Source organism: Dermochelys coriacea, chromosome 12, assembly GCF_009764565.3.
Source record: "Dermochelys coriacea isolate rDerCor1 chromosome 12, rDerCor1.pri.v4, whole genome shotgun sequence".
NCBI classification, from domain to species: Eukaryota; Metazoa; Chordata; order Testudines; family Dermochelyidae; genus Dermochelys; species Dermochelys coriacea.
In genome coordinates this window covers 38,846,956-38,861,137 of record NC_050079.1, presented here as the reverse complement: position 1 = coordinate 38,861,137, position 14,182 = coordinate 38,846,956, and the positions used below count along the sequence as shown (strand labels likewise).

The window sequence follows — 14,182 nt, the reverse complement described above, 5'->3', positions numbered from 1 at the left end:
AGAGAGAGAGAGAGAGAGTGTCTGTGTGTGTCTGTCACAGCATGGATGAAAGCAGCTCTTGGGAGGACATGCACATTCCCTGGCAGAAAGTCAATAATTACATTGGAACATAAGTACTTTGTGTCAGAATTTCAGCATGTCACTCATTGGTAATAAACAGACCTCCCTGAGCTTTCACTGAAGGATGGGTCAGCTCCAAGCCAGGATATTACTTTCCATCCCCCTACAGTGAAAATCACAAGCAGAAATACCATGTCTGATGCAGTTGGGAAATGTAGGTAGCAGGAGATCCTCTTGCAGAAACAGACCATGTTCCCTAGCCCATGCTGAATTTACTGAGCATTGGCAGGGGGCTCAGTGCTGCACTCACATGGAGAGGGAAGTGCCGTCCCTTCTCCAAATGGCATATAACCCAAACTAGAGAGATGAGACAGATGAGGATTAGGACTTGTTAAGCACCAGTCTGGCTCTGGCAAGAGCCAGAAGCTGATATGGATCCTAGCCTCAAGGTACTTATACGTTACTCACATGCTTTAAGTTAGGCACATGCTTAAGTACACTGCTTAACTGAGACCTTCCTGGTTTATTCTATGCTGAAAGACAGAGAGCACTTCCATTGGGGTATGTTAGATTTGGGGCACCAGAGACATAATAAAGTGCTGAATCAGATAGGATCCAAACTCACAATGGCACAAGGTTTTGTTATAATTTTACTCTTCGGCAGATCATTACTGAAAAATGTCATGCAAGAACTGTGTGCACAAACCCCACATCTGCACAGCAAAGGACCCCCTAAAGCATGCAAAACAAGCAACTGAACTTCTAAGTTGCCATTTACACATACAATTTAAGCAGCCAACCTTAGAAGTTGGATTCGCCCTCCTATGTTAAATAAAAATCAAGTTTATTACTTTACTGTGAAATGATAGGGAAGGAAAGGGTTCCCTAGGTTTAATCCTATTTTATCTAAAGGATCATTAATATGTAGTCTAAGTGACCTAGTGATCTCATGGGAGCCCTCAGATTAATTAGTGACAGTTAAGACTGCATCAGGACACACTTCACCCACCCAAAACCTGAAAAGCCCGAAAATAAGAAGTTAAGGGGAAAGACTTGTGCATTCCTTTTCCCCTTCATATTGCGTATAATGCTGTCAACTACTCACTCCAGCACTTCATGAGGCTTTCAATTCCATCACCAGCAGCTGCCCGAAAGCAATACATACCCCAACTTCATCAAACTTGCGCTCTAATGCAAACCCTTAACAGTGACCTCAGCAGTGTTAAGGCACGACAGTTTGCCAAACACATAGAGTGTGAGACACTCAAATCTGCGGCTTTGTTGACATAAAAGCATAGGAGGTTACTGCTAAGAATTTCAATCCAGGATGGAGACAGAGCACTGGAATACTTCTGGATATAGCTGCTGACGGGTTAGGTGTTCCTCCAGGGGTGTGTGGAAAGGACTGGCATCCTCTCTGACTGCAAGTATTAGTGCACAATGCTGGGGTGGGGGGGAAATGTTTTGTGTCTTTTACCTGTAGAACAGAAAACAATACATGCATTGCTTTCCATAATATCCAAATCCCAAGAGTGGGAAAAATCCAGGAAGTAACTATATTAAAAAAAAACAACCCTGGAAAAATTAATTATTTATGGAATTACTGTGCTTTCAAAACGGCTTCAGCATTCACTTGGGCTACCACAAAAAACAATTATGATGCTAATAAAAAAGGGATGAATAATTTATTATAAATTGTACACAAACTCTTGTCTTCTAACATTCTGGAGGGAAAGCTGAGCTGACTGCGTACATATGCAATTATGCTCATATGAAACAACCCCCCTCCAGCGTATGTTTGATGTGGCCACTGGATCAGAAAACGTTTGTAACTGTTTATAATTTGATTTTATTCTTTTCAACTTTTTTTAGGGAATGCAATTAAAATGGAAGCATAAACCTGCTGTCTATTTACACTGCACAGTATGTTCAAGATTAGAAACACTGGACTGTCTTAACCTAGTTCTTCCCTCTTGATCAGTGCAGGGCACATAAGTATCGTCAATTACACTTTAAGATAAATAGAACACACTTAAATAGTTGCAGATCCTCTCCTGCAACAAACTAAATTCATCCCTAGTATAATTCCACTGGCAAATTTGGCCCATTGTCTACCAAGATAACATCTAAACTGGGAGGGGTTGCAAGTGCTTTGGAGTATAGGATTAAAATTCAAAATGATCAGGACAAATTGGAGAAATGGTCTGAAGTAAACAGGATGAAATTCAATAAGGACAAATGCAAAGTACTCCATTTAGAAAGGAACAATCAGTTGCACACGTACAAAATGGGAAATGACTGCCTAGGAAGGAGTACTGCAGAATGGTACCTGGAGGTTATAGTGGATCACAAGCTAAACATGAGTCAGCAATGTAACACTGCTGCAGAAAGAAAAAAAACAAACCCAACATCATTCAGAGTGTATTTGCAGGAGTGTTGTAAGCAAGACTCAACAGGTAATTCTTCCACGTTGATTAGGCCTCAACTGGAGTACTGTGTCCAGTTCTGGGCACCACATTTCAGGAAGGAGGTGGACAAATTGCAGAAAGTCCAGAAAAGAGCAACAAAAATGATTAATGGTTTAGAAAACATGACTATGAGGGAAGATTGAAAAAAATGGGTTTATTTAGTCTGGAAAAGAGAAGACTGAGAGGGGACATATAAACCGTTTTCAAGTACATAAAAGGTTGTTACAAGGAGGAAGGAGAAAAAAAATGTTCTTGTTAACCTCTGAGGATAGGACAAGAAGCAAAGGGCTTAAACTGCAGCAAGGGAGGTTTAGGTTGGACATTAGGAAAAACTTCCTAATTGTCAGGGTGGTTAAGCACTGGAATAAATTGCCTAGGGGGGTTGTGGAATCTATGTCATTGGAGATTTTTAAGAGCAGGTTGGATAAAGACCTGTCAGGGATGGTGTAAATCATACTTAGCCCTGCCTTCAGTGCATGGGACTGGACTAGATGACCTCTTGAGGTCCCTTCCAGGCCTATGATTCTATGATCCACTGCTTTAATGTTACCCTTGTTGTAAGACCACTGGCATTAGAATGGTTATCAAATCTTAGGCGTCAGGGCATAAACCGATTATTTGCAGGTATCGGGGAGGGTTCTCTTCCTCTCAGGTATAGCACTGGACAGTTGATTACGTGCACTGCCACGCGGTTGTGAGGAGGGGCTCATTTTCCTCTACAGCCTTCGGTAATGGCCATTGCCAAAGGAAGAATACTGGACTTCTGGCCTTAAAATCTATGAAGAGACCATTGTGGCAACTTTCTAGTCCAGCCTCCTGCATAACCCAGGCCAGATTGTTTCTTCCAGTAATTCCTACATCAATCCCATGGCTGGTGGTTGAGCTCGAGTCGGGTTTTTGTTGCTGTTGTTTAAAAATAAGATTAGTCTTGATTTAAAGACTTCAAGTGATGGAGACACCACTGCACGGCTTGGTAATATGTCCCAATGGTTAATTACCCTCCCTTTTGAAGATCCACACTTTATTGTTAGCCAGAATATATCTAGTTTTAGCTTCCAGCCCCTAGATCTTATGATGCCTTTGTCTGCTATATCAGAGAGCCCTCTGCTCTCAGAAATCTTCTTGCCACAGAGATACTTACAGAGGAAGATTAAATTATCTAGATAAACTGAACAGACTGAGCGTCCCGTGTCTCGATGATCTGGTTTGTTAAAGCAAATCCTCAGTATTTGTTCAGTGGAAATCAGCGCCCTAGGCCCCAGTTTGATGCACATACGAAGGGATTTACTGAATCAGGGCTCTCGGGAATGGTGTGGTGTAAATCACAGAGAATAGGCAAAGCTCTTTAAAATGAGTTACTGAAGAGCTCCAAGATGGCACAGATCAGTTTCACAACCTTGCTCCCCTGGGAGGCATTACAGAGAATTACATCATCCCAAAACCTAAGTAATGAGGCTATCTGGTTATTATTAAGGATTATGGATCATTGTACTATATATTGCACTGTATTAGGCATCCCACTGCCTTGAGATATCACCACAAAGTATCTACCCCACCAAACCCCCCCAAGTCTCAGTCCACTCTTTGTGCCCTCTTTTTTTAAACACCACCTCCTTGAAGCAATTGATAACTTAGTCCTGTCAGACCGGAACCAAGACAGGTTTCACCTATTTATTAAATGCAGGTGGGGTTCCCCCCACCCCAAGACAAATCAAAGGTCAATGTCAGTCAATGTCAGTGTCAAATTCAGTCAACAAATCAAAGGTCAATGTCAGGGAACCAGTAAAGTAAACTGAACAGCCACGATAAAAAAAAGAGGAGGAACAAGAAATTTTTTTTTTAAAGACAGATTTTGGGGACAAATGGGTAGCTCAGGGGAATGGGAATGGGGAGATGCAGGAGAAAGAAAAAGGAAAGTCACTGCTGGACAGCTGGTATGTGCTGCATGCTAGTAATGAGTCAAATCACACGAGGGTGATGTGTAATGTGATGTGTAACGCCACCACGTGGTTTCAGTCTAGTTCTTCGCTGACACACAGCATCCTTATCACAAAAGCCACCCACTCCATTGTAGGACTTGCAAGCAGGCTCAGAAGCTAGGTCTGAGTTGTCAGAGCCCAGAGATTATCAACTAGACTGAAACAAAAAGGGGGGGGGGGGGGAGAAAGACATTTGCTTCAAAACAAAAGAGGCACAACTCAGTATTTGAATACTAACAAATTAACTAGGGGCAGGGACACATGAGGAGCTCTATTTTAATAAAGCAGAAGTGTCTGGTTTTGATTTCACAGATGTTAGAAATGTATGCATGCAATCTGGAATTAAACTGGACTAATCTAAACCGTTTATACAAACCACCATTTGGACTGCCTCTGCAAGCCTCGGAGTCAATTCACAGCTCATTTTTCCAGTTAAAGTTCAACAAGCTTCAAATAAACCTTGGGGGGGGGGGAAGGATTTTGTTAGTGTCCAATGTAATTTACTATAAAATAAGTCCTCACATGAACTGCAATAAAATTCAATTTATCATAATTTGTAAAATGTAATTTTTTTCTTAGCAATTAAAACGATATTGCAGTGAAGCGTCTCTAGTGTGTGTGTGTGTGCTCATTTGTTAAAATCTGATTATGTTAATATGGCATTGCCTTTACTGCATTTAAACACAAAAACTATGTCCTATGGGACATTAAATTTCTTCATTTAACCCACAAGAGACAGGAAACCCAGAGAAATGACCATCGATCCAGCAGCCACTGCCACATACCAGCAAAATCAACATTCAAAAGGACAGGCCCAAAACATTTTTCCATCACTTGAAGCTCCTGGTTTATTATAGCCACCCCTTTTCAAGCCCCTTTAGTCAATGTGTCTTTTCTCTTGTACGTGCTTCCACACTGGATATTCATAGCTGATCACGAGGGCCAGGTTTTGCATACTAGTTGTTGTGACAAAGAGGAAGGACAGCTCCATGGTTCGGATGCTAGCCTGGAACTGAGGAGAGCCAGGTTCAGTTCCCTGCTCTGCAACAGATTTCCTGTCTGACCGTGGGCAAGTCACTTAGTCTCTTTGTATCTCAGCTCTCCCCTCTGTATCGCAGCGGTGTGTGAGGCACTCAGACACATTATAGGAATAAATACCAGAGATAAACTGTTAGCCCCAGCAGTTAGCCTACATTCAGAGCATTGCTGGGTTGTTTTCACTAAGAGAAGACATTTTTCACATGAGTCTAATATTTGCTTGGTGCAATCCTGTTTATTTACAAAGAATGAACACAACTTCCCATTTCCCTGAGCACAGCAGGGAACAGCAGCAGGCAGTTTCGTTGCTCACAATTCCAAGACAGCCTTTCCAGCCAGCCCTCTGCCCAAAAGAATTGCTCGCTTGGCTTTCTCTCAGGGCCATGCTACCAGTGCTTCTGTGGCTTTCTCCTTACTTTTCTGACCGTTTTCTGCTTCTGACACACAGCTGTAATCCTATCAATGGCCCAGTACCTGTATTTGCAATTAGTTCCCAGAAAACCCCTTCTTATTCTCCTTGAGTTAGTTCTTCCTCAGGCTTTCCATGTGGCCAGTGCTTTGAGTGGTGGCTTCCATGGTTTCTGCTATCTTATTCCATAAAAGGAGCTTAATTGCTTCTTCTACTTAGCTAGAATCAAGGGTAGCTAGCATTCCCATCAGCTTCAGAGAGGTCTGTGATTGTCCATACATCAAAGACACACTTAATAACAGCTGCCAACACCCTCCAACATAACAAGCTAAATCAGGAGCCTCATTTGTGCCAACAGATCTATTAAAGGTAAAATGAGAGTGAACAAAGAGAACATAGTCACTTACAGTTGATGGCCCCAGTCCTGCAATGAGATCACTATAGGCAGACCCTTGTTCCTGCAGAGCTCCATTGGGACTCAGCATGGGTATGGAGGTTCACCCATGTGAATTAGGCCTGAAGCTAGATACAATTCTCATTAATTTACACCTTTCTTGGGTTGAACTCAGCACATTCTCTCTGGACATCAATCTCAGCAACTGAGGTAAACTCAAAGGGAACCAGACCGCTTGTTATAATCTCCAGTCCAAAGGCATCACCCTTCCCAAAAAAATCAGGCAAATTGCACCACACTCTGCAAAATGCCCAAGTCAATGTTTATTTTACTTTACATACATTCTTCCAACAGATAGAAGCTTAAATAAATCGAGCCAGATACCTATGGCCTTAATGCATTCCAAAAACACAGGAATCCTCTCTCCTCCTTTCGTAGCAGTCAGTCTTGGATGGGGTCAGCAAAACAAGATTATTCTCATGGCAGGTATCTGAGTCCTACTCCTTGAGTAATTATTTCCAACTATGTTCACAAAGGAAAGCCCACCCAGTAGACTATGGCATTGCACAACAATCTAACACTGATGTATGTACATTGCACCGAGGCATAACCAAAGCACACCCAACTCTGACACAATTTGCCCAAAATGAACTGATGTATAGGAACTTTCATAATGTGACGAGCCAAAGTCCACTCTGATATTTCTAATCCGTGTGTGTTGGCATTTTTTAAAAATAAAGATAGGTAGCATTTTATTCCAAATAGTGCTACAAAGCTCAACTATCCTTCCAGTCTACTTGTTAATTTATAGCCAGTGATGGAGATACCAAAGCCAAGTTTGAGTCAGACAAGCATCCAGAAATTTGCTCTTCACTAGTTATAAAATCAGCAAACTCATAAAATAGCTGATCTTCACTGGACTCCTGGAATAAATTACTGTACATCTTTACAATTCAGTGCTGAAATTGTCACAGATTAGAGGCTGGTTGGTTACTTTTCCAAAGCTTCTCCCAACTATATTTCTTCCAACCAGCACACAGTGGAATATTTCTGATGTTTCATACTGACTGGGAAGATCATCCATTTTACTTAGCAGAAGATATAAAGAGGACGTGAAAGACACATTTACATAGGTTATTTGGTTGGGTTGTCTTGTTTTTTAAGAATAACGGCTAAGAGTCTTTGTTATGCAAATATGAAATAATGGCTCAACAGCAATTTCAGTGCCAGGGAAAGCTTAGAAAATATTTGTCTGTTTAGGATATGTCTACACTGCAATTAAACATGCTCGGCTGGCCTGAGTCAACTGACTTGGGCTCACGGGGCTTGGGCTGAAGGGCTGTTTAATTGTGGTGTAGACATTTGGGCTCAAGCTGGAGCCCAAGCTCTAGGACCCCTGCCCCACTTGTGGGGTCCCAGAGCCCAGGCTCTAGCCAAATGTCTACACTGCAATTAAAACAGCCCCTTAGCCCGAGTCAGTGACTTGGGCCAGCCACGGGTTTTTAACTGCAGTGGAGACAGAACCTTCATTGCAGACCCTATTGCTGCAGTATATGAGCATTTTGTACATTAATGCATTTATCTTTAAATTCCCTTGCAAGGTGAGAAGTGTTATCCCCATTTTACTGATGGGGAACTGGGGCACAAACAGATTAAATGATTTGCCCGGGGTCCCGCAGGGAGCCTGTGACAAAACAAGGAATTCAACCAAGATCTCCGATTACCAGTCCAGTGCCTTAACCACAAGACCCTCCTTATTCCATGATGTATTTAAACACAGCGCTATTTACCATTACTGCAATGCAACACATATTTACTAGAAGAAGTCAGCAATATAAAATATACTAGTTTATTTCTTAAATATCTTTTCCATTGTGGATCAAATAGCTGGCATTATTCTCAAACTGCCCTCTTTCTCCTTCTTAACCTTTCATTTCAGTGTAAACACCAAGGGTTGCACCTTCACCACAGCTTGTTGCCATGGAAATGAGGATATGCCATTCTGAACCATTATTAGATGGTCAGAGACAGGAAGAAATGTAAAACCTTTATTAAACATGTACTTTGATGGACTAAAGATAATGCATTAAATATATTCAATGAACAACCAGAAAAAAGAGGAAATTTTTAAAAAAATCAGTGTTTTCTATTGAAAATATTTGGCTTTTTTCCATTTGCACTGTGAAAACTTTGATGAGAGAGGCAATTCCCAGACACTGTCAGCAAAACTGAGGTTTATGAGGATGAGTAGCATTATATCTATAGATCTGGAAATAATTGAGATTTTATATGAGAGAATCTCCAAAGACTTACACATGGATAGGCGAGACTACAAAGATTTAATATAACTAGAGGTAGGCAAATGGTGACTCTCCTTATCAAACTAACTGTTCCTCTATTCCACAGCTCTACAAATTACATGCATCCCCTCTATAATCTACCCAGCTGTTATCCCCAAACAAGGCACCTATCCTGAGCCACGCAGTATAGCTGCTGGTGTTTTAATAGACAGAATCTGTTTATATTTCAACATTGGGGCACAAATTTAGATACTTTCACATACTATATAAAGTGATTATGCTTTATTAAAGATTGGTAAAAAGCTTAAAGCAGCATGTGGTTCATAGTAACAGGTCTGTCTTGTTTACAAAGAAAGTTGCTGACTTTCCAAAACGGCTTCTACTACAGAAAAGGATTCTATTATCTCTAATCATCATCTCTTGTCTGGACACCAGAGGGCAGTATGCTGTAGCAGAGGGGGCAACACACACTTTTTACAAATTAATCATGTACTACAAGGAAAAATACTTGTGCTAGCCCCAAATAATTAGACCTTCTCTGGATAAACTAATTGTGTTGCTAGAATCAGAGCTGCCAATTAATTCAGCATTTTCATATCTTAAACAATTCTCTACTCCAGTGATCCCAATTCCCAGTCTGATTTCCATTTGCAGAGTCAGACCATTTCACCACAATTATCAATATAATCTTTTTCAAGATTACTGCATTGCAGCCGTCTTTCATTTAGACATAAAATGAATTCTGCATTACAACCAATATTTTGCTACAGGAATCAGCCGTGCAGAAACCAGTGGTTATACATGTGGTGCTGAGAATTTCAAAAGGTTCAGAGATTTGATTCTGTCTGGATAAGAAACCTAACATTTGAATACTTATTTGACTCTTAACCAAACTGATCTAAGCCTCTCTGGTCAAATTCAACACTGATATAAATGTTACAAATCAGGGGCCTTGGAATGATACCAGGGTTGAATTTGTAAATTGGACAGAATAAAGGTATCAGTAGTAAGTAGCATAGTTGGTCCTGATTTAACTTCTAGTGTGTGTGAAAAATTAGTGCTGAAGGAGTGGAATGGATGTAGCAAGAAAAACAACTAACGGGAAGGTGTAATACAAAGCAGGGACACACAGACAGTAAATAAATATAGGGCCAGATTATGATCTGAGTTTCAACAATCTAAATTCTACCTAACTTCACTAAGTTGAGTAGTAACTTTTGATTTTTCCTAGCAAAACTAACATCAGACTTGGCTCCCAAAAGATACATCCTCCTGTTGGCTGCTTTACCTGTGACACACTCCGTCTGCCACAGAGTGTAAACTGCACATTTTGCACCCCCACTTTAGCTCACCCAATCATCATGAATTGGAAAACTTTTTTTTCAAACTGTCAAGTCCCAATTTCAGGCTCCTGTGTTTTTCTAGCTACACCTGTTGACAGCAGCTGTCCACCTTACCCTGCCCTAGATTTTTGTGATGGGGAAGCAGAGCCATAGACCAAAGCCCTGAAATGTAAGTAAAAGAGGAAATGATTCCCCACTCATTTGCTTTAACAGAAGTTTACATACAAAAATGTAAAGCTACTGTGGTTGTTACAAACACAATCTAGTTGCTACAAGTCTCCGTTATTCATGGCAGCCACTCACTCACCCGAGCCACATACTTTCATTTCTGTCGCAGCCATGGTGATCAAAGCTTACTCAGTTTGGAGTCTCCCTGACTTTTTCTGTTTGCTAGTTGCCCACAAACATTCGTAAACATTCAACATGTCTATCTGGTGAGTTCTAAGAAGAGCCTTCCAAAATGGTCGTGCAAGCACTTTGAATGTAAATCCTCTTGTGAATATTTATTCGCACAAGTGCACTCTGTGTTTTTGATTTCCCATAAATGTTCCTGCCAATGGAATCTTGTTCATCTGAATCGATTGGGGAACAAGCACAGAAAAGGGAGTCACACATACCAGGAAAGCAGATCAGCAGTTTCTATGTAGAAAAATATTCACTAAGCGTGACATTGACTCTTATGCAAATGGATGGCTCAGTGCTTGTGCACCACATATGTCCCACATTAAAGAGATGCATGGCTCTTATGCTGGCCCTCTGCAAAGGGGTGAATTTTACCCAGATGATTGTTTCTTGTTGCTGTATGCTTGCAGCTCTACTTATTTCTATGTTAGCGGGGTGATAAATAATGTACAGTAAAAACAACACCAGGAAGGGACACATGAAAACTATCACATGCATAGGTAAAGTACTTCAGTATGGTTTAACTGCACAACCAGAACTTCCCATGCCTCCCAGGGTCTCTGCGGTCACTTGAGAACATGATCCAGCCCCCACTTTAACGGGATGAAAGGAGACTGAGGACTGGGATGACAAGAATCGACAAGATTTCAAATACTTTAGAAATGTTGGATTTCTCGAAACATGGGCAGAGCTTTTCCTCTTCCACACATTTGATTTATGATATTCAGCATCTGGGAAATCTATGGGGCTCTGCACAAGCACACGACACCATCCCTGCACAGCAGCTTGCAAGAAGTGGACCAAAATGAGCAGACAGGGACTGAGGGAGTTATATGGCCCTGTAACAGGGCACACTCCATCGCCACCCTCTGATGCCCCAGACACCTCTCAGACTCTCCAGCAAGTGGGAATGTAAATACACACACATGAAACGTAGGTGCTGGAACTAGGAGTGCTCCCACACCCCCTGGCTTGAAGTGGTTCCCATCCTATCCAGGGTTTACAGTTTGGGTCCATGGCTCTGAGCAACCCCACTGTACACATTGCTCCAGCGCTCCTGACATGAAATTGCCATCACCTGCACCAACACAGTGTTGTGTAGCAAAGGTATTTACAGTGTTTCCTGTCCTTTAGCCCTTTCCCACATGGCCAGAGAGAAACGGAGGTCTCCCTTCCTTGGGATCTCAGCGCACATTGAGCTCAGGTAGCCCAGGTTCACTCTCCCCCACTGTCTTCCTGTTTCTTCTTTTATACCCCTTAGCTGATGCTAATTGGTTCATCAGCCCCACAGCCTGATCAGCTAATTAGCTGCATATCCCCAGTCAGCCTGCTCCAGGGGAACCGATTGGGGCCTAGCCGACCAGAGTGCTGGCTCCCCTGTTTGGGCATATGACGGGGCTGGAAGCTAACAAGAAGATTCTCAGGACACCCTTGTTAATAAGGAAATAAGGATTCCTTTCTGGAGACACAGCGAGGCCTGTCCCACATTCATCACGTCTCACTGACACTGAATGAATCAATTAACGCTGTCGTTCTTGCTGTCCTGAATGGATGGAGGGGGCTCTTGATATGCTCCAAGGCCGCACCCCTTTGGCATTTTCCATGATGACAATCTAGCCCTCAACTGCACACACCGTGCCGCTACTTTCCATTGCAGAGAAAGTTAGTTTGTCCCTGCTCCATTCAGCGACACTGCAGGTGTATAGTCAGCACCATTCAAGGGCAGTCAATTATTAGCACTACGGTACAGAGGGCAGGGCACTGAACAGGGAACAGGAGGGCCTGGTTCAGACACTGACCTACCGTGTGATCTCCTGTAACGCACTTCACCTCTGTGCCTCAATTTCCCCATCTGAAAAGGGGGTTAACTACACTCACCTTCTTTTGCAAAGTGCTTTGAGGCCTATAGATGAAATACTATCTGAGAGGTGAAGAATGAAACACTGTATCGCTGACTAAAATTATTTTAAAACTAACATTTATCAGTCAATATCACAAAAGAAAATAAAAAGAGAAATTTCTACTGCAACGATTAAAAAGCAACTCCATGGTAATTTGAATCTGAATCATGACCATGAGAGGGTCTATCAGGCCTTCCTGTCCCCGGTGGAGGCATTGATGCCCCCGACACCCTCTGCTCAAAGAAAACTTGCTCAGACCAGACTGCCAACAAGTCCTCCAGGAGCATAGAAGGGCCTGGAGGCAACATTGACCAATCAAGAGCCAGCAGACCAGTTAAGAAGGCTCGCTTGCATCTCCCCAGGAGCAGAGCTGGGGAAGAATGGAACAGAGAAGTTCATCAGTGCTAGCATGGAACCCCAAGGCTAGGTCAGGGCCTTGCCTCCAAACACTACAAGGAAGTGTTTGCATTTGAGATTTTGTTTCTTTATGCAAAGGCTCAGACAGCCAAATTATGAGTTGCTAGTGTCTCAACAACTGAATAACAAAATGATGCTGAGCTGATGGCATAGGGTCAGGGTGGCCAAAACTTACAGAATAAGATGGGGATGCATGCAGTACCACATTTGGTCCCATAGAGTGGGGATTACAGAGCAACCCCACCTTCCACAATGACAAATTGAAACAAACTGTTTAATAATAAAAGGGTTCCTGCTTAATGAACATAATAAAAAGCAAAATATAACACAAATAGGTTTGGCTGATTTGTCTCTTTAATATACTAATAGGGTTTGTAGAATAATTGAATTCCTGCAATTATCAGCTAGGAAGACAGATACACTGGCCACTTTATTGCAAATAAAGAATTGGGATAAAACCAATGGGCTCCATGCACCTTTCTCACACCACAAACACAATGTCCACTGAAGTCAATAAGAAAAGGAGGACTTATGGCCCCTTAGAGACTAACAAATTTATTTGAGCATAAGCTTTCGTGAGCTACAGCTCACTTCATCAGATGCATTTGGTGGAAAATACAGTGGGGAGATTTATATACACACACAGAGAACATGAAACAATGGGTTTTATCATACACACTGTAAGGAGAGTGATCACTTAAGATGAGCTATTACCAGCAGGAAGACGGGGGGAAGGAGGAAAACCTTTTGTGGTGATAATCAAGGTGGGCCATTTTCAGCAGTTAACAAGAACGTCTGAGGAACAGTGTGGGGTGGGGTGGGGGGGAGAAATAACAAGGGGAAATAGTATGCACAGTATGCCAACATTTTTACGGCTGACTTAGAACAACACTTCCTCAGCTCTCGTCCCCTAATGGCCCTACTCTACTTGCGCCACATTGATGACATCTTCATCATCTGGACCCATGGAAAAGAAGCCCTTGAGGAATTCCACCATGATTTCAACAATTTCCATCCCACCATCAACCTCAGCTTGGACCAGTTCACACAAGAGATCTGCTTCCTGGACACTACAGTGCTAATAAGCGATGGTCACATAAACACCACCCTATATCGGAAACCTACTGACCGCTATTCCTACCTACATACCTCTAGCTTTCATTCAGATCACACCACACAATCCATTGTCTACAGCCAAGCTCTACGATATAACCGCATTTGCTCCAACCCCTCAGACAGAGACAAACACCTACAAGATCTCTATCATGCATTCCTACAACTACAATACCCACCTGCTGAAGTGAAGAAACAGATTGACAAAGCCAGAATAGTACCCAGAAGTCACCTACTACAGGACAGGCCCAACAAAGAAAATAACAGAACGCCACTAGCTATCACCTTCAGCTCCCAACTAAAACCTCTCCAACGCATCATCGAGGATCTACAACCTATCCTGAAGGATGATCCATCA

The 14,182-nt window shown here is 42.2% G+C and overlaps 1 protein-coding gene across 9 annotated transcripts in view; it reads right to left on the bottom strand.

Moving 5' to 3' along the window:
* Positions 1–14,182, bottom strand: part of LOC119841029 (BTG3 associated nuclear protein) — a 414,495-nt gene that overhangs the window by 32,893 nt on the left and 367,420 nt on the right. Inside the window, exon 18 of one of the 9 annotated variants that reach the window (XR_006275120.1) lies at positions 4,344–4,966. The exons of the other annotated variants lie outside the window; for them this stretch is intronic. The gene's annotated coding sequence lies outside the window, so the exon portion shown is untranslated. Of the gene's footprint in view, positions 1–4,343; positions 4,967–14,182 lie in introns of those variants that run through there. 9 annotated transcript variants of the gene reach the window in all.